This window comes from Papio anubis, unplaced genomic scaffold (assembly GCF_008728515.1).
Source record: "Papio anubis isolate 15944 unplaced genomic scaffold, Panubis1.0 scaffold124, whole genome shotgun sequence".
Taxonomy (NCBI): domain Eukaryota; kingdom Metazoa; phylum Chordata; class Mammalia; order Primates; family Cercopithecidae; genus Papio; species Papio anubis.
This window is the reverse complement of record NW_022161181.1, coordinates 182,064-203,503: the sequence shown is the minus strand read 5'-3', so window position 1 is coordinate 203,503 and position 21,440 is coordinate 182,064. Positions and strand designations below refer to the sequence as shown.

General features: G+C 45.6%; 1 protein-coding gene and 1 long non-coding RNA gene across 3 annotated transcripts in view; one reads left to right on the top strand and one right to left on the bottom strand.

Annotated features, from left to right (window-relative positions):
* Nucleotides 1–247: 247 nt before the first annotated feature.
* On the bottom strand, nt 248–19,961 carry LOC103885820. Of its 2 annotated transcripts, none has more exons than XR_649119.4 (5): nt 19,840–19,961; nt 15,272–15,347; nt 6,958–7,252; nt 2,638–4,861; nt 248–1,168 (listed from the first exon to the last, which is right to left on the bottom strand). It is a non-coding gene; the product is annotated as an uncharacterized LOC103885820 (long non-coding RNA). The 2 variants fall into 2 exon arrangements; XR_002523055.2 differs by having other exon boundaries at nt 248–1,079.
* A 237-nt stretch (nt 19,962–20,198) lies between these two features.
* LOC116272542 (aromatase-like) overlaps nt 20,199–21,440 on the top strand; it is a 91,546-nt gene continuing 90,304 nt past the window's right edge. Inside the window, exon 1 of the mRNA XM_031661278.1 lies at nt 20,199–21,038. The gene's annotated coding sequence lies outside the window, so the exon portion shown is untranslated. The remainder of the gene's footprint in view (nt 21,039–21,440) is intronic.

The following is a 21,440-nucleotide window of genomic DNA, read 5'->3' as shown; positions in this document are numbered from 1 at the left end:
GTGCTGAATCCGGCTGGTGAGACCCAGCACAGTAGGGGCTGGCTCAGCGCCACCAGTGAGTTAGTGTCCCCTAAGGTTGTTACAGTCAAATGCACTTGCAAAGTCATAGTGGGGAAGCGGGGAGTGGGGGTGATGCAAGGATAGAGAGCATTTTGTCAAGCATCAGATTATGACAAGGGCTCTTCCTAAAAATTAAGAATGTGATGACTGAAAGGGGCCTAGGATATATTTGGAGGTGGTACTGGCATTTGAGTATTTCTAGTTTGCTTTTATTATCTGGGTGATGAACAGTAACAGCAGCATCAGCAACAAACTCTTACATAAAATTTATCTCTAAATGCCAAAGCAGTTTGTTTCTCTAAATATAGCATACAAAAAGAGAGAGGCATTTACATAAAGTGACTCACTATTAATTGTCACTTGCGCTTCCCAATCAGGTAAGGGTTGCACGGTTCAAGCGAAAGCCTCCGCTGGCTGCTTGTTCTCTGCTCAGCTCTTGGGCACAGACACCTGCCCTGCCTTGTGATGAGGACGCCTTCCTCTGACAAAGGCAGAAATCTCCATACTCACTGAAAGCTCCTTTCCATGTACAGGGAGGCAGGCAGGGGCGCGCAGGTTTCCACTCAGCCTATTTCAAGCCCAGCCTAAGCAGCCCCTTTGCCTGTGGAACCAGGTCTGACCCCTGGCCCGTGGCGGGAAGGCCACACCAGATGCAGATGTGGGACGGGAGCTGTAGCTCCATCTTTTCATTCTCTTGCAGAAGGGGATGAGTGTGGTGCTCCCTGGCTTAGCAGCTGCTCTCAGGAATTTTATTTATCATGTTTTTTTTTTCCTAAACAGCATTTCTTTCCATTTAGTTCACAGGATGTTGATGGGTTTCTCTTCCTTTTGGGGCCCCTCCCTGTCGATGAGAGTCCAGGCCTCCCCCTTCCCAGCGTAGTCCAGCCTGCCTGGATATTCTTTCATGGGCCTCTGGGGCCAGAGGATGAGTCCCTAGTGCTGTCCATCTGCTCTGTGAATGTCTGTTCAGTTCAGTACACGTTCACTGAAGAGCCGCCCTGGGAGGATCCAGATTAGGCCTGGAGAATATAGCAATGGAAATGTTTGATACCTGACTTCATGGAGCCTGTAGACCAATGAGGGACACAAGTGGGACCTTAAAAATCACCTACAAGACAGAGAGAGATATGATCAAGTTAGAAGGTCTTTTCTTAAAGAACTCAGAGATAATCTACCCCTAGATATGCAGACGAAATTAGAGCCAAAGGGGGTGGATGAACTGGTTTGAGGACTCTAAGGATGGCACAAGTGATTTCAAATCGAAAGATGGGGAAGGAGCTCCTGGAGAAGGTGGCAACTGGGCAGGGCATCATGAGGGAAATTGGATTGTGGCAGAGGGAGAAGAGTGAGCAGAGGCTGGGAAGGAAAGTGTGGTGGGCTCCCTCTGCCAACGGTAGGCAGTCATGGGGGGTCTAGGGGCATGGTGAGTGGATGGGGAAAGGTGCTCACAGGGTCCATCAGTGATGATTGTGAAGAGCCTGAATTCCATGTGCAATGGAGAGGCACTGGTGGGTCACAGATGACTTCTATGGGGATCTTGGCCAGCAGTGTGCAGGGTGGTTGGGAAGAACAGGTCTAGTTCAAAGGCTATAGCTTGGATGTGGGCAAGAGACAGCAAGGTCCTGGAGTAAGCTGGCTGGAGTAGGGAGACAGGAATGGGTTGAAGGCACAGGGAAGAGAGAACGCACCCATTGGGTTCCAGCTGCACTGTACAGGCCACGAGCCGCAGGTGGCTCTCGAGCACTGGAGTGTGGCTGGTCTGAATTGAGATGTGCTCTAAGGATAAGACACACACTAGGTTTTGAAGGCTTGATGTGAAGAATGTACAATTCTCAATCATTTTAAAAATATTGATTACATGATGAAATAATTTCATTAGAATATACTGGGTTGAATTAAATATATTATTAAGATTAATTTCACCTGTTTCTCTTTTTAATCTGTGTGTTACACAATCTAAGATTACTTACATGGCTTACATTCTATCTCCATGGACAGCACTGGGTTAGAGGGGAAGATAATAAGGCAAAGTTTTGGGGACAGGAGGAACAGGGCTGAGAGGAGGACCTGAGAAGTGGGGTTAAGGAAAGAGGAGAGATGATGCAGATTTGGTATCTTCCCAGATTGAGGCAGCTTTTGGGCCTCTTGGGGCCACAGGAGCTTAAGAAGTTGCCGGTGTCTTTACATGGAGCACCTGGAATGTCCCTGTGGCCTCCCCAGTCACCTGGCACCTAACCATGTGCTGTTTTTTTTTTTTTTTTTTGAGACAGAGTCTCACTCTGTTGCCCAGGCTGGAGTGCAGTGGCGCGATCTTGGCTCACTGCAATCTCTGCCTCCCAGGTTCATGCCATTCTACTGCCTCAGTCTCCCAAGCAGCTGGGACTATGGGCACCCGCCACCACGCCTGGCTAATTTTTTGTATTTTTAGTAGAGACGGGGTTTCACCGTGTTAGCCAGGATGGTCTCGATCTCTTGACCTCGGGATTCACCCGCCTCAGCCTCCCAAAGTGCTGGGATTACAGGTGTGAGCCACTGCGCCCAGCCCCATGTGCTGTTTTGTGCTTGACTGTTGCTTACCTGTGTCTCTGAGTCCTTGCCTCAGCCAGATGAAAAGCCTTCTCAGGGCAATGCCATTGTATCCTGTCTGTTCTATCCAGTGCTTACTTCACCCAGGCCTGGGGGTAGCAGGAGCTCCCTGGAACTTGGCAAACATCCTTATATTGGGAGGAGCTTGGCTGGTTTTCCTTGATCTCCCTCTTCCCAGTGTGTGGCTCTTGACAACTGATTGGACCCCAGATTTAAGGTAAGACTGTATGATGTGATGCTCACAGTATGCACATGATGCAGCTGTGAGCAGGGATGGGAGCCAAGGATGGTGCCTGGGCACAGAGGGGAAGAGCATTGGATGGGGAGATCTGAGCTGGAAGGTCAGCTCCTCAAGGGTCTACTCATTGGAGTCTCCACATCTGTGAAAAGAGGGGATGATATCTACCTCCTAGTGTTGTAGGAACTAAGAGTTAATGTACGTTAACAAAGGATGGCTGGCATTCAAGTGTTGCTCTGTAACCCACAAAAGGTGTTCACATCCATGAGCTCATCTGAACTTCACAGTAGGGCAGGCATTATTATAATTTCCACGGACAGACAAGAAACCTGAGGTTCAGAGAATACAAATGACCTGATAGAGATCACCTGACTATTAAGGTAGAGCTGGGTCTGGAGCCCAGCCTGACTTCTGCCACTGTCTTTTGTTGTCCACTTAAAAGAGCAGCTTGCACACGTGCAGGGTTACATAGGGTTCAAAGGCCTGTCATGCCCATTAACTGCTTATTCTTCCTAGAAGGATGCATAAGCCCAAAGTTTTGCTATATATGAAGACATGATTTTCATGAGATTCCTGCAGCCAATGAAGAAGCAAGCCTTCAGTAATCATGTGGATCCAATGGTTTAACTGTCACCTGTGGGTGACGGGTGATGGATTATGAGGATTAGATAAGAGCTATTTGTAAGAATGTCTACAAGGTACAGTGACAGGCTCTGGTCAGATATTTTCATCATGCTACAGTGCATGAAAGTGTTTGTAAGAATTTCATCATGCTACAGTGCATCTGTATCTAACAGGATCTGCTTATATCTTCAGAAAACTTTGTCATAAATTTAAATTACTTAAAGTGTCTGATCTTCAGATACTTTAGTGCATTTGAGAATGGGAATGTTGATTACAGTATGTATAGGGAAATAGATGAATATTCCATTAATAACTATTAAAATCTGCTAAAGCTTAGGTCAAGCTGAATATATTTAGTTATAATAAAATTGGGTGAACACATTCCAACTTCAGCCTGATTTAGGGAAAGGGTGTAGGGGTGAGACACTTAGGCGGAGCCTGAAAAGGAATGGTGAGAGTTTGGCCAATGGGAAGGGAGGCTGTGCCAGACAGGAATCATGTGGGCTGATGGCAACTGAGGGCAAACTGCTTGTCCCCTCATAGTTGTGCAATGAATGCAGAGGGGCTGAGGTTCATCTGTCGCCTTCAGCTCTGCAGGCTACATCTCAGGGTGTTTCCTGTGAAAGTTCCAGAAGAAAGCTGTATGGTCAGCTTGGGGAAATATGTGGTTCATGCTGGAACGCTGGACATACCACATTATTGGAAAGATGCACATTGAATGACTGACAAAATGAAACTCAACTTTCCAAATGCTGGTAATGAGAGAAGATTCTGTTCTAACGACCAGTTGTTTCCTGAAAGAATGTCAGCTCGATTCATAATTAATGCATTCTAACCATGACAGCCACAGTCAGGACACACAAAACAAAGTGTCCTTGATCCCAGGAAACAGCCCTCTGGAATCTGTGAACTCTAGAAACTAGATTGGGAAAACTCTGACACCCCTGCCCCATGACCAACCAAGACTAAGAGTCCCAGGAAGATTGAGGTCACAGAAGGCGGGGGCCTGCCCCCTGTCCAGGAGATCCCTGATCCATGTGGGGTCATGGGCAGGGCATGAGTGATGTGATTGCTGGAGGGGAAACTGGCTCCTGGCTCCAGGTAGAACGTGACCAGCTGGAACCTGACAGGAGGTCCCTGGCACTGGTCAGCCCATCAAATCAGGTAAGTTCTTGGAGTCTGAGTAGGGACAGTTCTATGCTTTGGCAGGGATCAGGAAGATGTTAGAATGTGGTTGATGGAACTTGTCTTTGGAGTTGAACAAACATGGCTTTGCATCTCCACTTTGCTATCAACTGAGTGGCTTTGAGTAGGTGGCTTCATTTCTTAGATATTCAGTTTCTGCATCTTCACCTATAAAATAAATATATTTTTAATTTTTTTAGACTGCTGAGGGCAGTAAATTAGACTATGTACATAAAGCACCCAGCACTGTGCTAGACACATTGATACTTATTCCATAGTGGGATAGCACCACAGCTGTGATAGCCTTGTGAGGGGAGCTACACAGGAGGCCCATGGAGTGGGCTCTGAGTTAAGGATAGGTCCAGATCCTAGACTTGTAGCAACCCCCAAAACCCCCTCTTGAACCTGTTGGGGTGTGATGGGGGTGGGGAGATATAGTTCTGTTCTCTGGCTGTGTCAAAGTGTGACACCTTTATTCCTACTCTGTCTGCCCCAGATTCTCTCAAAGAGCACAAAATTGAAGGATAGCACTGGACCAAGGGTCAGGAGAATTGAGATGGGCTCTGCCACTCCCTGGCTGGGTGACCTTGGACAAGTCCTTCAACCTATTGAGGTCTGGGCTTCTTCATTTGTACATTGGAACAAGATTATCTGCTCTGTCACAGGATGAACTCCAGCCTCATTAGCCTGGCATTCAAGAGCCTTCCATCATACTCCCTCACCACATCTCTTCATGCCCACATTGTTCTGCCATATCAAACTCTTCTGGGCACTTCTTTCACCCCTACACAGAATGTTCTTGCATTCTGTGTAGGGGTGAATGCTCTTGCCCAAGTCTCTGTGTATCTAAAGCCCATATACATTTGCATCCCCTGCAGCATCTAGCACAGGGGCTTGCATAAAGCAGATCATTGTTTTCTCAGTTAGGATTAGGTTTGGGACAGGAAAACAAACACAATAGTTATTTAGCAAGTTAGAAGTGATTTTTCTCTTGCCAGGTGCGGTGGCTTATGCCTGTAATCCCAGCACTTTGGGAGGCTGAGGCGGGCGGATCACGTGGTCAGGAGATCGAGACCATCCTGGCTAACATGGTGAAGCCCCGTCTCTACTAAAAATACAAAAAAAAAAAAAAATTAGCCGGGCGTGGTGGCAGGCACCTGTAGTCCCAGCTACTCGGGAGGCTGAGGCAGGAGAATGTCATGAACCCAGGAGGCAGAGCTTGCAGCGAGCTGAGATCGTGCCACTGCAATCCAGCCTGGGTGACAGAGCGAGACTCTGTCTCAAAAAAAAAAAAAAAAAAGAAAAGAAAAGAAAAAGTGATTATGCCAAAGGATCCTAAAAGGAGGATAGCCCAGGACTGGGAAGGTTGCTCCTTTTGTTGGGGACCCATGCTCCCTCTGTCTTGCCACACCAGCACTCTTGGCACCTTACCCCATAGTCCCATATGGCTGCCTGGGTTTCAGACATCTTATTCTCATTCAGCCAGCAGAAGATGAAGAGGGCAAAGCATGTATTCTCTTCCTTGAGGGAGGCTTCCTAAATGCTGCACATGACACTTCTGCTTATAACTTTTTGGCTACAATTTAGTCACATGGTCATATCTAGCTGCAAGAGAGGCTGGGGAATATAGTTTTTAACTGCACATATTGCCCTTCCTTCCTTCTTTCTCTCTTTTTCTTTTTTTTGAGACAGGGGTCTCCCTATGTTGCCCAGGCTGCTCTCCAACTCCTGGGCTCAGGCAATGTACCCACCTTTGGCCTTCCAAAGAGTTGGGATTACAGGGGTGAGCCACCATGCCTGGCCATATTGCCATTTCTAATAAAATTGATAGGGGTGGCTGGGAGAACAGATATTGGCAACCCATACAGTTGCCTCTGCCGCAGTTACTGAAAGCATAAAAAATATAAAAACTCACTAAGAAGTTTAAAGTCTTATCTAATACATGAGATTATTATTACAAAACACTTCACTCATTTTAGGTAAGTTAATTGTCCTGACTTTTAGGTTGAAAACAGCCCAATTTTTCTTCACCTCTAGTAGAAATATGGTGACATATTTTTTCTTTTTTCTTTTTTGTAGAGGCAGAGTCTCGCTATGTTGCCCAGGCTGGTCTTAAACGCCTGGCTCAAGCAATTCTCCTTAGACTCCCAAAGTGCTGGGATTACAGACATGAGCCACCGTGCTCAGCCAACATACTTTTTTCATAGAATAATAACTCAGAGTTGTAAGTGAAGATAAATTATTGGTTCTTCCCCTTGCCTTACCACATTTTGCTACTGAGGAAACTGAACTCCAGTGAGGCTAAGTGATGTGCCTATGATGGCACAGCTGAATGGCGAAGGAACCAGAACTGGAACTTGAGTTCCTGGACTCCATCAGGGCTGTTTCCTCGATGAGCAGCCCATTCGGGTTCTGCTAACTGTCACTCGGAGGCCTTGAATTCCATGCATCTCCTAACCCTGCATGAGGGCCCTGCTCTGCCAGCACCCCTGGAGGCAGATCCAGGTCACCGTGTTGTCAGCCACATTCCTGCCAGTACGTAGTTCAAAAACTTTCCATCTGAAGAGAGGGAAACATGAAGAAATAGAGGAGCATGCTATTAAAATAACAAGGCTTTTTTGCTAAGAACAAACAATCACTTCCTTTCCTTGGCACCCAGAATCTGCAGGGCCCTGAATTAGGCACTGAAGGGAGATCCAGGGAAGCAAGAGGAATGGTCACTGCCCTTGAGGGCCTGGATGTATAGGTTCATTCTACTTTTCATCCATTTATTCAAGAATTATTTATTGAGCCTCTACTAGCAGCAGACACTGAGCCTGGCACTGGGTTTAGAGCAAGAACCATGTAACTGGGTATACAACAGTAAACTGTGCAGATATGGTTCTTGCTCTAAAATTGCTTGTAGTCTAGTGAGGGATAGAGGCAAGTAAACAGGCAACTACAAAATGGAATGAAGATTGCTGTGATGGGAAGATTGCAGTGATGGAATGAAGATTGCAGTGATGCAATTACAAAATGGAATGAAGATTGCAGTGATTACTTTGGGTGTAGACTGGGATGGCGTGGCAAGTCCGAGTGGGTGAGATATCATTACAGTGGAGACCTGAAGACTGAGTATGTGTAAGCTAAGCATGCGCCGAGAGGGGTGTGGCAAGTGGGAAGGAAGTGTATTCCCCGTGGAGAGAATGTGCAGGAGCACGCATAACCTTCTGACCAGACTGCGGCAGGCCTGGGTGATGGTGGTGGTAAAGGTGGGGAATGTTGAGAAACACCAGAAAGGTAGGCAGGGGCCCGTAAGTGAAGGACTTTGAAAGCCTGTTGGAGAGTTTCTGTGTTATCTCAAGGCCAGTGAGATAAAGGACTTGAAGCAGCAGATTTGTATGTTAGAGTCCTCTGGCCTCAGGATATAGAGTAGATGAAAGCAAGCAGGACTGGATTCAGAGAGGTCAATTAGGAGCTGTTGCTGGGATGGTGGCTTGAACCAGGAAACAGCCCAGAGAGGTGCAGAGAGGTTGAGGAATTTGAGACTACTTTAAGAGCTACAACCAACAGGTTTGGTGACTGGGTTGGAAGTAGGAAATGAGGAAAATGGAGGAAACCAACATTTATGAAGAAACAAAGACAGAGGATAACAAACAAAAACAATAGCCTTACTCCGGGAAGAAAATGGCGGCATGACCATGTATTTTGAGCAAGGAAAAATCGCTGTGGGCTACAGAGGTTTTGAAGGACTTTCTGGAAGAGTTAGAATTGGAGCTGGTCTCAGATATGGGTAGGATTTTGGTGGGTAGAGAGGACATTCCAGGCTAAACAATGATGCAAGTTAGAGTTCTAAGGCAGAACAGTGTGTGATTTGTTTAGCATGACTTGGTCATGGTTTTCTTGGGAGACTCCCAAAGAGCTGATTCTCCAGGGGGTGCTACTAAAACTCTTATTGAAAGGAGGGATTACAGAGACGAATTTCATCACTCTCCCAGAATGGCACAGAGCTCTTCATGGACCCCCGGGCCACCTGTGTAGGAACCTTAAGGGGTCAGTGGATCACTAAACAGCCCAGCCTGCCTGAGACCCTCATAGACAGTGGCTTCCACCACGACAAAGACAAAAAGTCCCTCTTTCTCAAAATCAATACTTTCATTCTCATAGGCCTCCTGCTGTGGTCCAGTCCCCATATTGAGAGCTGCCATCCCAGGGTGTTGCTTCACTACTTCTAGGCTCCAGCAGAGTCCTGCCTTGCAGGCTGCACTGGTGAGTGAGGCCTGCAAACCCATCAGGGAGACTACGTGAATCCAAGGCCATGGAAGACTTAGGTTTGGTACTCCCGCTGCTCCTTCCTGGCTGTGTAACCCTAGAATAATTTATTCAACCTCTCAAAACCGAGACTCAGAGAAGTTGGGTATTCTAGGGTCACACAGCCAGGAAGCAGCAGAGGGAGTACCCAAACCTAAGTCTGTCTGACAGCAAAGCCTGTTCTCTCCATCTGTCCAGGTTCCTAAGCCAGGTGAGGGTTGAACCTCCTTTCTTGAATCAAGGTTCCAATTCCTAGGTAGAAAAGCACAGTGAGTCAGGGAAATATTTATACTGAGACCACACACCACAGCCCTTTCCCAACCTGCTCTTGTGTGATCCTTTTGAGGTTTTTCGTTTGTTTGTTTTGAGATAGAGTCTCACTCTGTCGCCCAGGCTGGAGTGCAGTGGTATGATGTTGGCTCACTGCAACCTCTGCCTCCTGGGTTCAAGTGATTCTCCTGCCTCAGTCTCCTGAGTAACTGGGATTATAGGTACCCGCCACCATGCCTAGCTAATTTTTGTATTTTTAGTAGAGACAGGATTTCACCATGTTGGCCAGGCTGGTCTTGAACTCCTGACCTCAAGTGATCACCCCGCCTCAGCCTCCCAAAGTGCTGGGATTACAGGCGTGAGCCACTGTGCCTGGCCTTGAGTTTTTTATAGACGGGAAAACTGAGGTCCAGACATGAGCAAGGGCTCCACATGCTACCTCTCTATTTTCTCAGCCCCTTCTGCAGGCTCCATGCCATAAGAACATGGCTCCTAAGGTTCAGGCCTATGGCCCCAGTTTAAGTGGTGCCTCCACTCTGCTCCCCCCAACCCCAGCCTCCTATTTGAAGGCCAAGACTACTCAGCTTTGATTCAGGTTAAATGAGTCATCAAGGGTAAAACAAAGAAGAGAAGAAAACAAAGAAGAAAATAAAACAAAGAAGAGAAGGCCTATTCCCTTGCAGATGAAATGAACCCACCCACCTTTTGACATCTTTTTGTTCTGGAATGATGACAGCATGCAATGACTCAGAATCATCACACTCACAGAGACTACTTTGTATTTTTTCTTGAAAATGAAGAGACAATATGCCAAAAAATGAGCTGAAAATGGCTCATGAAGGGAGGGGAGAATGACCTCCAGCACACCAGGGCAGAGTGGGGGCCACATGAAGGTGCAAGAGTGGGAGGGAATCGCAACGCCTTGGCAGAGAGGAGAGCAAGTGGGGGCCAAGCCGCAAAGCTCTTCAAGGCCAATCAATGGTGAAACCTGAAGGAGTCCCATCCATCCCCAAGTCTGCTTGAGTTAAAGCCCTGCACCTTCACAAGCAGCTGGAGGGAGGGGAGGAAAGATATTTTCAAAAGAGCCATCGTATGTGGGGTGTGGGAATGAAAAACTTGCTGTGTCTAACACCAGAGAGCCTCTCCAAGCCAAGCCATCTGCCTCAGGGCAAAGGAGGGAATGGAAGCGGGACAGAAGAGTTTTGGAGCCAGCTCTCAGCACTGTACTTCTGTCTGGAGAAATGAGCTGAGAAGATCTGAATCTTCTCCAGCCTGTTCTGCAAATGTGAGACAATCAGCCCCTGGCCCAATGACTGGTGCTCACAGCATGGCTCGGGCATTACCCAGGACTCTGGTTCTTGGTGATGGGAAAGAGGACAAATTTGGAAGCCAGACAAGCTAGGGCTGGATGGTCTGCAGGAAAACGTCCACTTCTCTCAAACTGTTTCTTCTGAGGAAACAGATGATTGCAACCTCAGAGGCTGGGAGGATGAAATGATGTAAGGCATGGGAGCTGCTCTGTAAACTGTAAAATGCTATGCAAACGGTGCTTGTTAACGTGTTTACACATGTGGGTGAGTTAACAGTCTGACAGACTGGATGCCAAACTCAGAGTCCAAGGCAATAGGGGCATTATATTCTGTGCCTTAGCATCTGGAAAACATGATGAAATTGGAAATGCATTTATTGAAATTGAAAAGTTTTCTACAGAGCTTCCTGTCCTTTCCAATGCATTCCAGGCTTCCCATGGTGCTTGCAGGGCTCCGCCGGAAGCTGCTGGGAAAGCTGACTTCCATTCCGGTTGCTATGAAACTCCATTTTTGGTTCTGTTTTGTAACCATCTTCATTTCAGTCACTTGCACCATTATAAGGATTGAAAGACTCTTGGAAGAAAAGTAGTTTTTTGTTTCATAGCATTAGGGTTTGATACATAATATCATTTTTGAACAGAAAAAGTTCACATAGGAGTTGATAAAGGGTGGTATTTTAGAGCTGAAGGGACTTAGAAGACTGTCTAGTTCAACCCTGAGATTTTTTTCAGGTGAGGAACTGAGGCCCAGGCAGAAGGACTGGTTTTCTCCAGCTCTCACACATGTCAGTGAGCCAGGGTTAAAATCACCAGAGGTCTGACTCCTATTCATGTGCCCCTTCCCTTACCTCAGGGTCAAAAGCTCAGATGCTTTCAGAGTCCAGATAAGTGAGGAGGAGGGCACTGGCGAGTAGGAAGGTAAGGAGTTGTGAGATGTTCAGTTCTGTTTACGTTGATCCTGTTAAAGGTTTAAGGAGCTGCTTGAATCTTAAATTTATGTCAGTTGTCAAATCTGGGAAGTTTTCAGCCATTGTTTTTTCAAACTTTTTTTCTGTAACCATCTCTTTCTCCTTGCCTTTAAGGATTCCAATGACATGAACATTAGACCATCTGGTATTGTCCCACAGATCCCTGAAGCTTTATTCATTATTTTCCAAACACTTTCCTATCTTTCAGATTGGATCATTTCTGTTGATCTACCTTCTAGTCTACTGATACTGCCTCTGTCATTTGCATTCTGCTATTGGGCTCACCTCATCCAGTGAATTTCAGATATTGTGATTCTCAGTTCTAATATTGCCATTTGGTGCTTCTTTTATATAGTTTCTATTGCTTGACTGAGAATTTCTATGTTTCCATTCATTGTAAGAGCATTCACCTTTATGTCACATAGGATGATTATAATAGATGCTTTGGAGTTTTTTTTGTTTTTTTTTCTCTAATTCCAATATTGTCTTATCTTTTCCCTCGAGAACTGGTCATGTTTTCCTGGTCCTTATCACATTGGGTAGTTTTAAATTGTATCCTGGACATTTCATGTAGTACATTATGAGACTCTGGGTCCTGTTAAAATCATAAAACATGTTGAGTTTTGTTTTGTTTTAGCAGGCAATCAACCCCGTTAAGTTCAACAGCAAGTTCTGTCTCATTACTCCTGTAGGCAGTGGTCTCAATGTCAGCTCACTTTTCAAAGCCTTTGTTAAGCTGTTTGTGTTCCACACGTGCACGTCTTGGGGGTGAGCTCAGGACTTGTGTTGGCTCCTACATGAAGTCCCTTTCTCCCGCTCTTTCCTCTGCAAGATTTCTCTCTTGCAGGAAAAGGACCAGTTCCTTTTCCTGGTCCTCTAGCTAGAAGGATAGATTTCTCTCAGAGCTGGAGCCGCTGATGATACCACAAACTTTCATTCAACTTGGCCAGACCTTAGAGCAAAGTGCAAGAGTAAAAAAGTGAGGACTCTCCCGACACTCTTGATATTAACGGGGACCCCTTTTCTGAATTTCTCTACCCAGAGGGACAGGTTTTCTCTCGAGATTTTAGTGCTCAAGCTGCTGCCAAGGTGGTGGCGGTGCAGTTTGGGGGCTGCATCTGACTGTGGGGCTGAGCTGAGAGAGAAAAAAAGACAAAGATTTTCCCCACGCTTTCTGTCTGGCAGGGGCCCCTTTTCTAGATTATCTATCCAGAAAGATGGGCCATTTCTTGGCATTGTTGCTGTCCATGACTGCTGGGAGGTCTCATGTTTCAGCTCACCCTTGGGTCAAAGCCAGGAGAAAACAAATTCCAGGAAATTCACCATATTGGTCATTCAGCAAATTTTGCCTTCTTTTTGCAATCTTGCTGCTTTTAGAGGACTTTTCAGAGACCTCGGTTCATTTTTTTTTTTTGTATTTTGTTAAGAGTGTTTGGTTGTAATCATGAGGGAGATAGTGTGCAATGCATGCCTTCCATTTGGTTGGAACTAGAAGTTGAGCAACACACTTGGAATTCATCTTTTTTGGTTAGTGCATCCCCAGGACTTTCAAGGACGGAATCCGAAAATAGAACCTGTATTTGGGAATCCTATATTCCCTGGCCTGGTGGTGGCAGGTCCCAGGAGTCTATGGCTCCAAGTTTTCTACCTGATTTGGGTAGACACGTGAAACAATGCTCATTCAACAAAGAAGTAGTGGGTGCCCACCATATGCTATATCCTGGAGACACAAAAATCACGAAGACATAGTGCCCACCCTCAATGAGCTCATGGGCCAGTGGAATAAAGGGATTTGCAGTAAAAATTTAGGATCCAAGCTTGAAAGCTTCTTTCCCAAGACATCTTGTGGGTCCCAGAACCACAAAATATTGTCAGAGAGCAATTTCTAGCCTGATTCTGGAGCTTTGCCTTTCTAGAAACTTCTATCATTACTTCTCTCCTCTGAGGGGAACCAATAGCAAAGCACTGTATATTAAAAAACAGTATATAAAAATGCTCCTTTTGTTTTGTGAACTCTACAAATGCCTAGATTACCTGTTTGTAACAGTCTTCTTGCCTACTAAACATAGACTTGGAGAACACAGTCTGGTTTAGGGCTCCAGAACTCAAAAGGGAAGTGAAGACAATAGAGAGTGTTCAGTTAGCACCTTTAGTAGGTTGAATCTGATATTTAAAAATAAAGAGTGGGGGAGATGGGGGCCATCTGCCAAGGAGATAATCCTTCATAAAGCAGATTAACCATATCTTTGTCTTAGTTCAAATCACTATAACAAATTACCATAGACTGGGTAGCTTAACCAACAAACATTTATTTCTCATCGTTCTGGAGGCTAGAAATCTGAGATCAGGGTGCTAGCAGAGACAGGTTCTGGCGAGGGTCTCTGCCAACTTTTGCTGTATTCTCACATAGTGGAAAGAGAGCTAAAAAGTCGTCTGGTACGTCTTCTTATAGAGGCACCAATCCAATTCATGGATTCAAGGTGATTCATGACCTAATCACCTCAAAAGGCCCCACCACCTAATACCATCACACTGGGGATTTGATTTCAATATGTGAACTGTGGGGGAACACACTCAGTCCATAACACTCCCCCAGCCCACCTCTGCTGCCTTTTCTCTTTGAAAGCACTTACCTTCTCTTTCTGCATTGATGTAATGCCAGAGCATTGGATCTGGGAAAGGAGGTAAAGGTGGGAGGGAAGCATCAGGCTTCAGCCATTTAGGTAGCACAAGTAGATGCCATGCACCAACAAGGGTACCCTGTGCATGAGTTATCTTACCACCCTTACAGCAATCCAGCAGGTCTGTGTGATAAGTGTGTTTCCTGTGTGGTATACGAGGAGACCGAGACTCTGAAGTGTTGTGATTTTTCTCAAGCTATTAGCTGGCAAACTGTAGACTAGAATCCAGGTCTCCTGAGTGTGGGTTCTGTTTATCTAGTTTACCTACTGCACCAGCCTCTTTAAGACTTTGGGGTCTGAATATGTACCTCTTCATACCACTAGAGCCCCAGCAGTCTTCTAAGTGACATGTGAGCCATACTGGGAAGGAGTGTGGGGAAAGGAGACCTTACCACCGACAGCAGAGTCTGGGGGCTCACGAGAGAGGAAGATGCCCACTTGGAAGCCAGATCCCAGATTCTTTAGACCTATATCTCCCTGGAGTATAATTCAATCTAGTGCTTTTTCCCTTCTTTAAAAAAAGCTAAAATGGTGCAGAAACTAATTATGAAACAAAGGAAGAAAAAACAAGGGAAGGCAGGGATTATTTCCCAGGACATTTTCCTCTGACCAGGAGGGTAAGTTGGGTACAGAGGACAGACTTGGTGGGGATCAGAGGCAGCCCAGGGGAGAAGAGTCATCCCTTCTACTCTCCCACCTGTCCTCATTGCTGGCTGTGACCCAGACGAGAGCTGGGGGCATTGACATGGGAGGCTTCTCTCCTTCCTGAGTGGTCAGTGAGGGGCAGCTTCTCCTCCTACTCCAGGAGGGTTGGGGGAACCTGCATGTTGCATCTCAGAGCCGCCAGGGCTTCTTCTTGCCAGTCTCCTACCTTCCCTTTCTGGCTCCTTTCCTCCCACCTCCTCATGCCCTCTTTCTCATTTAATAGCATGGAGAAAGGAAATGAAACTTGATGGAGCCCAACTGTGCCAGGCACTGTTCCAAGAACTTTGTGTTCGTTTGTTTCTAGAAAAAAGAGGGCTTGGTATACTGTAGATGCTCAATAAATGTTAGCTCTTACCTTTAGTGTCTCCATGTTCTTCATTTTACTGATCTCCAGGCACAAGGCAGCAGTTGATGGCTCAGTTTCACAACTGCTGCAGAGAGGAGGCAAGAACAATGTCAAGTGGTTGGGTGGGGGAAGATGAGACTGGCATTAGGGCTAATCACACACATTTCTCAGGGTGCTCCTGTTTTGAGGCCCTATTTCCATGAGAAGGAAATTGAGGCAAACCCAGAAGCTGACAGCTTAGCTGGGAACCAAAGATGATGATATATGGAAGCCCATGGAATCTCAGGGCTCGAGCAGCACCTTTTGGCACCCACCTGCACCCAAAGAGCATCTTTAAAAGTTGTCTCATACTTGCTCCAGGCAGCTCTTTCACACCATTACCATGCTCTGTGCCAGACATGACTAATTTTTTAAATCTCTGACACTCTTAATTAGTCATGAGCTAATTCTGTAAGAATGTTAGAGTAAGCACACCAAAATTATATTCTTCTGCAAAGAGAAAGAAGATTGCCTGAGACCACTTATCCCCCCTCAAAGAAGCAAGGTCCCAGCCCAAACCTTTGAAGCTTTGTGACATCAATAGATTTTCTCGAGTGGCATCATGTCCTTTTGATTTTTCTATATATTGTATTTTGAATGCCACCTTCTCCTCTCCTTTCCACTGCCACTGCCCTGGCTGGGTCCTCATCAGTGCCATAAACTCTCACCAGGTTCTCTGCCACCAATCCAAACAAAACCAAACACTACTAACCATGGATCTTCATGGCACATTTGCTTTTGTTGGCTCCAAAAGCCTTCAGTGGTTTCCATTGCAGATTGGAAAGGTCTAGACTCAGCGATCAAAACTTCCACCATTGATTGCTTTTCCAAACATCTCCCCTACTTCCTGTTGCGAATACCACCTGGTTTACTTATTATCTCTGGTTTACTATTATCTGGTTTACTTATTATTGGTGCATCAATATGTCTAGACCCTTCTGATCTTCCCAGCTTTACCCGTGCCTTTTGAGTTCTCTTCTTCTCATTTCTCACCACTGATGGACAGTCATCCTTCCTTCCAAGAAGGGCTTAAGTCTGGTTGCCTTGACTCTAGATAATTTCCCTCCTCCTTAGCAATTCCACTTTTGATTGTCTGGACTCCTCGTGCCAGGTACAATTATCCTGTATTGTTAATTGTCTTTCTATGTCTGTAATTTGCTTCTGTGTTGTAGACATCATCATGGCACACTGCCATGCTTTTCTTACAGAATAGGTACTTAATATTCTATTATTCAATTTGCTAGAACTTTGCAATTTCATAAAGATAACTCTGTCATTAAAAATGTCTCCAGTGGGGATTTAGGGCCCTTGAGATGGTGCAAGAAAAGGAGATAAAGGGTTTTTTTTAAAGCTATTTGTTCTTCCTGTGCAAATTATATAACTTCCAATTATTTCCAACATTAAAGAAATAGTCCCTCTGAACCCTTTTAAATTATTCAAACATTAAAATGATTCACCAGTTTTTTTTTTTTAAACTGCTGTGACCCTTCCAAAAATGTAAAAAAGAAGAAAGAAAACCCAAATATTGGCTCTTTTGGAGGAAAAATAAACTGTGCTTTTTTTCTCCAATATTCTGAAAGAACTGGGAATGCACAACAAAATGGCAGCGCTTGTGTGCACCTGAGTGTGTACACCTCACCTCTGTCTTGATTCCACTCTCCCTACCAAGCTTTCCTTGGGTAGCAGTCATGGAGCCATAGCCGGAACCAGTCACCTGAGCACTTCTCTCGCAAAGGAGACTTTGGTTTTCATCCCTGCCAGGGGGATTCAAGTGCTGCTCTCCTAAGGAGGAGAGCAGGTTTTCTTCGCTTGACTGTATTTCAACACCTTTGGTGGAATGACTCCAGCCAGCCACGATGCTTTTTTGCTTCCCAGCTTCTCCTAGAACCCTAGATGTAGCATCCTTTCGGTCCTCAACATTTACTTCCCTCTTCACTCACTGTATTAGTTTTCTGTTGCTATGTCATTACCAAAGCTTATTAATTTAAAGCAATACAAGGTGGGGCGCAGTGGCTCATGCTTGTAATCCCAGCACTTTGGGAGGGCAAGGTGGGCAGATCACCTGAGGTCAGGAGTTCGAGACCAGCCTGGCCAACATAGTGAAACCCCATCTCTACTAAAAATACAAAAATTAGCCCAGTGTGGTGATGCATGCCTGTAGTCCCAGCTACTCGGGAGGCTGAGGCAGGAGAATTGCTTGAACACAAGAGGCAGAGTTTGCAGTGAGCCGAGATCTCACCATCATACTTCATCCTGGACGACAGAGCAAGACTCCGGTCTCAAAACAAACAAAAACACACACGCAAATTTATTATCTCATGGTACCAGCTGGCTTCTCTGCTCAGGGTCTCACTAGGCCCAAAGCTCTGTGTCTCTGTCTGTCACTGCCATCATCCCACAACCCTGTCTCTGTGGCACCTTGTGCTTCACAGCTCAAGGTCATATTATCTGCATTTGGTTTTGAGACAATCATAACCTTATGAGCACTTTCTCCATTCTTCTCTGCTAGCTGAGTTTCTCCAAGGCCTAAGACATAGGCCATGCCCTCACAATTCTATACTCAGGCACTTTCCAAAATCACACATTCCTTAATGCAGTGAAGAATTGATGCTCATGAGTGACATCCTACATTGAAAGGAAGAGACACGGCCGGGTACAATGGATCATGCCTGTGATCCCAGCACTTTGGGAGGCCGAGGTGGGCGGATCACTTGATGTCAGGAGTTTGAGACTAGCCTGGCCAATATGGTGAAACCCTGTTTCTACTAAAAATACAAAAATTAGCTGGGCGTGGTGGCAGGTGCCTGTAATCCCAGATGCCCAGGAGGCTGAGGCAGGAGAATCGCTTGAACCTGGGAGGCAGAGGTTGCAGTGAGCCGAGATCGCGCCACTGCACTCCAGCCTGGGTGACAAGAGTGAAACCCTGTCTCAAAAAAAAAAAAAAAAAAAAAAAAGGAAGAGACACAGTTACTTGGGGGATGGATGGCAAATGTTCTATTTAGAAATGCATTTCTAAAGCTCACCTTGTGGAGTTTCTTGTCATGCATCTTTTAAAAAACTAAATTAAAAACCTTGCATATTAGACTGAGGATTTTCTCTTGAAAGAGACACAGAGACAGGGTCAAGTCACTGGGAATTTCATGCTTTGGAGGATTTTCTCAGAAGACTTTCTAAGAATAACTTCAATAAACTCCAGTAATCTGCAACCTACTTTTCTTTCTTTAAAACAAAGTTAGCTATGGAATTAATATTTGGAAAATGCAGAAAGCTTAAAGGAAATAAACATTTCCCATGATCTTACCATCCACTGAAAACCATAGTTAACTTGACATGGGAGTGGGCTTGGGTTGGAAAAAAATAGGGAGAGAGCTTTATCTCTGGAAAGCATTGCGGGCTCCCTTATTATATAATAAGTGAGATAATAACACTCACTTATTATCTTAGTGACACTGTAGGGGGAAGCACAAGCTATGTAAAGAGGACTTAATTTGGCAAGATCTACTGACTAGCGAGGGGCTAAAAAGAGATGAGTGGGGTGGAAGCAATGGTTTCCACAACAGCTCCAAGATAAGGGGCACCACTTGTGCAAATTTAGCACCAGGGAGTGGGGCCAGGACAGAACTTCAACTCAATATTTGTCAAGCCCTCAGTACACCTCCCAACCTAGAAAAACGATAAAAATGTTAATTTTTGAAATCACTAGCAAAATACTAAATACAATGTCAATATTTTAAACGAAATTGCCCTGAGAGCACAGTTGTTTCTAATGACTTCCTCCTGCCTGATCCTCCATTTTTCTCTGTGGTCTTATCTTTCTGAACTTTTTTGCTGCAATTGGTGAGCATGGAAAGGCTGAAACCACTATTATCACCACTATTACTGCCCTCCCCTCTGCATTTGAACACCCCGCTGCATCCTGCACCTTGCCTCTTGCTTTATACTTGTTGCTCTGGATGAGGTCCCATGTATCATCCTCAGCCTGGGATTTTCAGGCTCCTAGAAGACATTTCCTCTTACTGACACATGGACACGTGCAATTGCAGCCAAAGGTGAATTGGTTGTCAAGTGTCCCCTCAGCTTGGCTCCTCTCTGCCCTCTCACTGCCTCCTGACATCTCATCAGCTCTTATCCGCCCCTTAGAGGGACCATCATTTCAGTTATTAGCTATTCTTGTGTATACCTGCTGGTTTTCACTTCCTTGTATTTGCTCAGACATTTTTTTCCACCAAGAAGGCAGATGCTTCAAAACCCCGATGGACACTGCCTTTCAGAAGCTCTGCCTAAAAAAAACCCACCTACATCTCCTACTTGGCATCCTCCAAGCACTCGTGTGTTTAGGCTGGGCTATGTATATTTTCACATTTTCTGTTGTTTTCATTCTTTATAGTGATGACAATACTACTTACTACTTATTTAAGGACTAGCACATGCCAGGACATCTCTCTCTCTCTTTTTTTTTATAGGCAGAAGGAGAGGAAAAGCAGCTCAGAGTACTAAGGGGCTATGATTGGAAGGGTGTCAAGAACCAGCTCTCTCACCCTCAAAAGGCCTTCCTGGCCCAGCCGGTCCTGCCTAAATTCTCTCATCAGAGTGCAGGTCACTGGGGAGTAAAGATGCTCACCCTCACCTCTTTCACCCCTCCACACCTGCCCACCCCATCTCCACTGTTCAGTGCAAAGGTTCCTGGGAACAGCAACATTCTAAACTGTTAACAGCTGAAGCCTTCCAAAGGATTCTGTCCCCCAGTGACAGTTGGCTGAGGACCGTGAAAGAGAGAGGTCCTTCAGGGTTGGGAGTGAGACCAAGAGGGAAGGGAAATTACCAGCCTCAGGAAGAAGCAGACTCCCGGGCTGAGCTCCTCACAGCCTACTCCTCCCCAAACCATGCCTGCAAACCTCCTTGAGGGTTTATGGGGCATTGCTCTGCAAGGGACTCAGAGATGAATCAGACATGGATCCTGCCCTTGAGGAGCTTACTGTCTACTGGCAAAAAGTGCCGAGTACAATTTCAACCCAGGGCAATTTCAAGGGTTGTAGGACTTCAGAAGAGAGAAAGATACGGGCTGGACATCAAAGAAGGCCTGCTAGAGGAGGTCGCATTTGAGCTGGACCTCGAAAGATGGCAGGGGACTTTCCACAGGCAGAGCCTGGAGGTGGTGCTAGTTACAGAGCAGACACCTTCAGTCTGAGGCTGTGATCTGTGAGGGCGGTGGAGAGGGGGGAAAGCCAGGGAAGGGTAAAAGGCCAAGGAGACCCTGACCACCTTCCCTAGTAAGAGGACACCAAGGATCACTCTTTGCCTGCTTTAACATCTTGCCTACCATTGCCCTGATGAAAATAGGCCGCTGTTTTGAATTAGCTAAAAGTTGAGAACTCAGACTTGGATTTGACAAGTGCCCTCTGAGGGCAGTTAAACCAACTCTCAGCCCTATGATTCTATGAGTCTGTGATTCCCAGGTGGAGCCAATGACACACCTTTGGAACTAGGCAAGTCCTCTTGGTCAGCGAATTCCCTCAGGGGAATAATGCTCCTTCACAGGAGAATAGCAGATGGAGAAACCCCCAAAAGTGAATATGTCCAGGACTGCTCAGTTGAATTTGCAATAGTTCCAGATTATTGACTAGCTCATGCCTGTCAGCAGAGTGAGAATGGACACATACTTTGAAGAGTATGAGGGCAGGTAGAGGTGAAGAAAAAGACTGAAGGTGGCATTAGATGGCAAGAACATGACAGTGAGGTACTTGATGAGAACCTCCCAAAAATGATCAAGAAGGGGTAACTGGGTGATAAAGGGGTAGGTTAAGAAGCCTATACTTTATTGTACCTGGTTTTTTTCCCCCACTGTTGCTATTTTAGAATTGCAGCTCTACATTTTGTGGAGGTTACAGAGGGAATCTTGTGAATTTTTTTTCTCTGACAGGGAAATAATTACCAAAATCTTAACTTTTATAATATTTGTGCAAATTTCAAAAGTAAGTTTTGTTTTATCTTTGGTGGCACCACATGCTTTGGACTTTTGTTTTTAAATCCCAGCATAACCAGTGTTTTCCCAGGATTCTAATCATTCCCAGTGGGCTGAATTTAGCCAGCAATAAACCTAGCCTTGCAAAGACAAAGCAACCAGTGATATTTGTTAAAA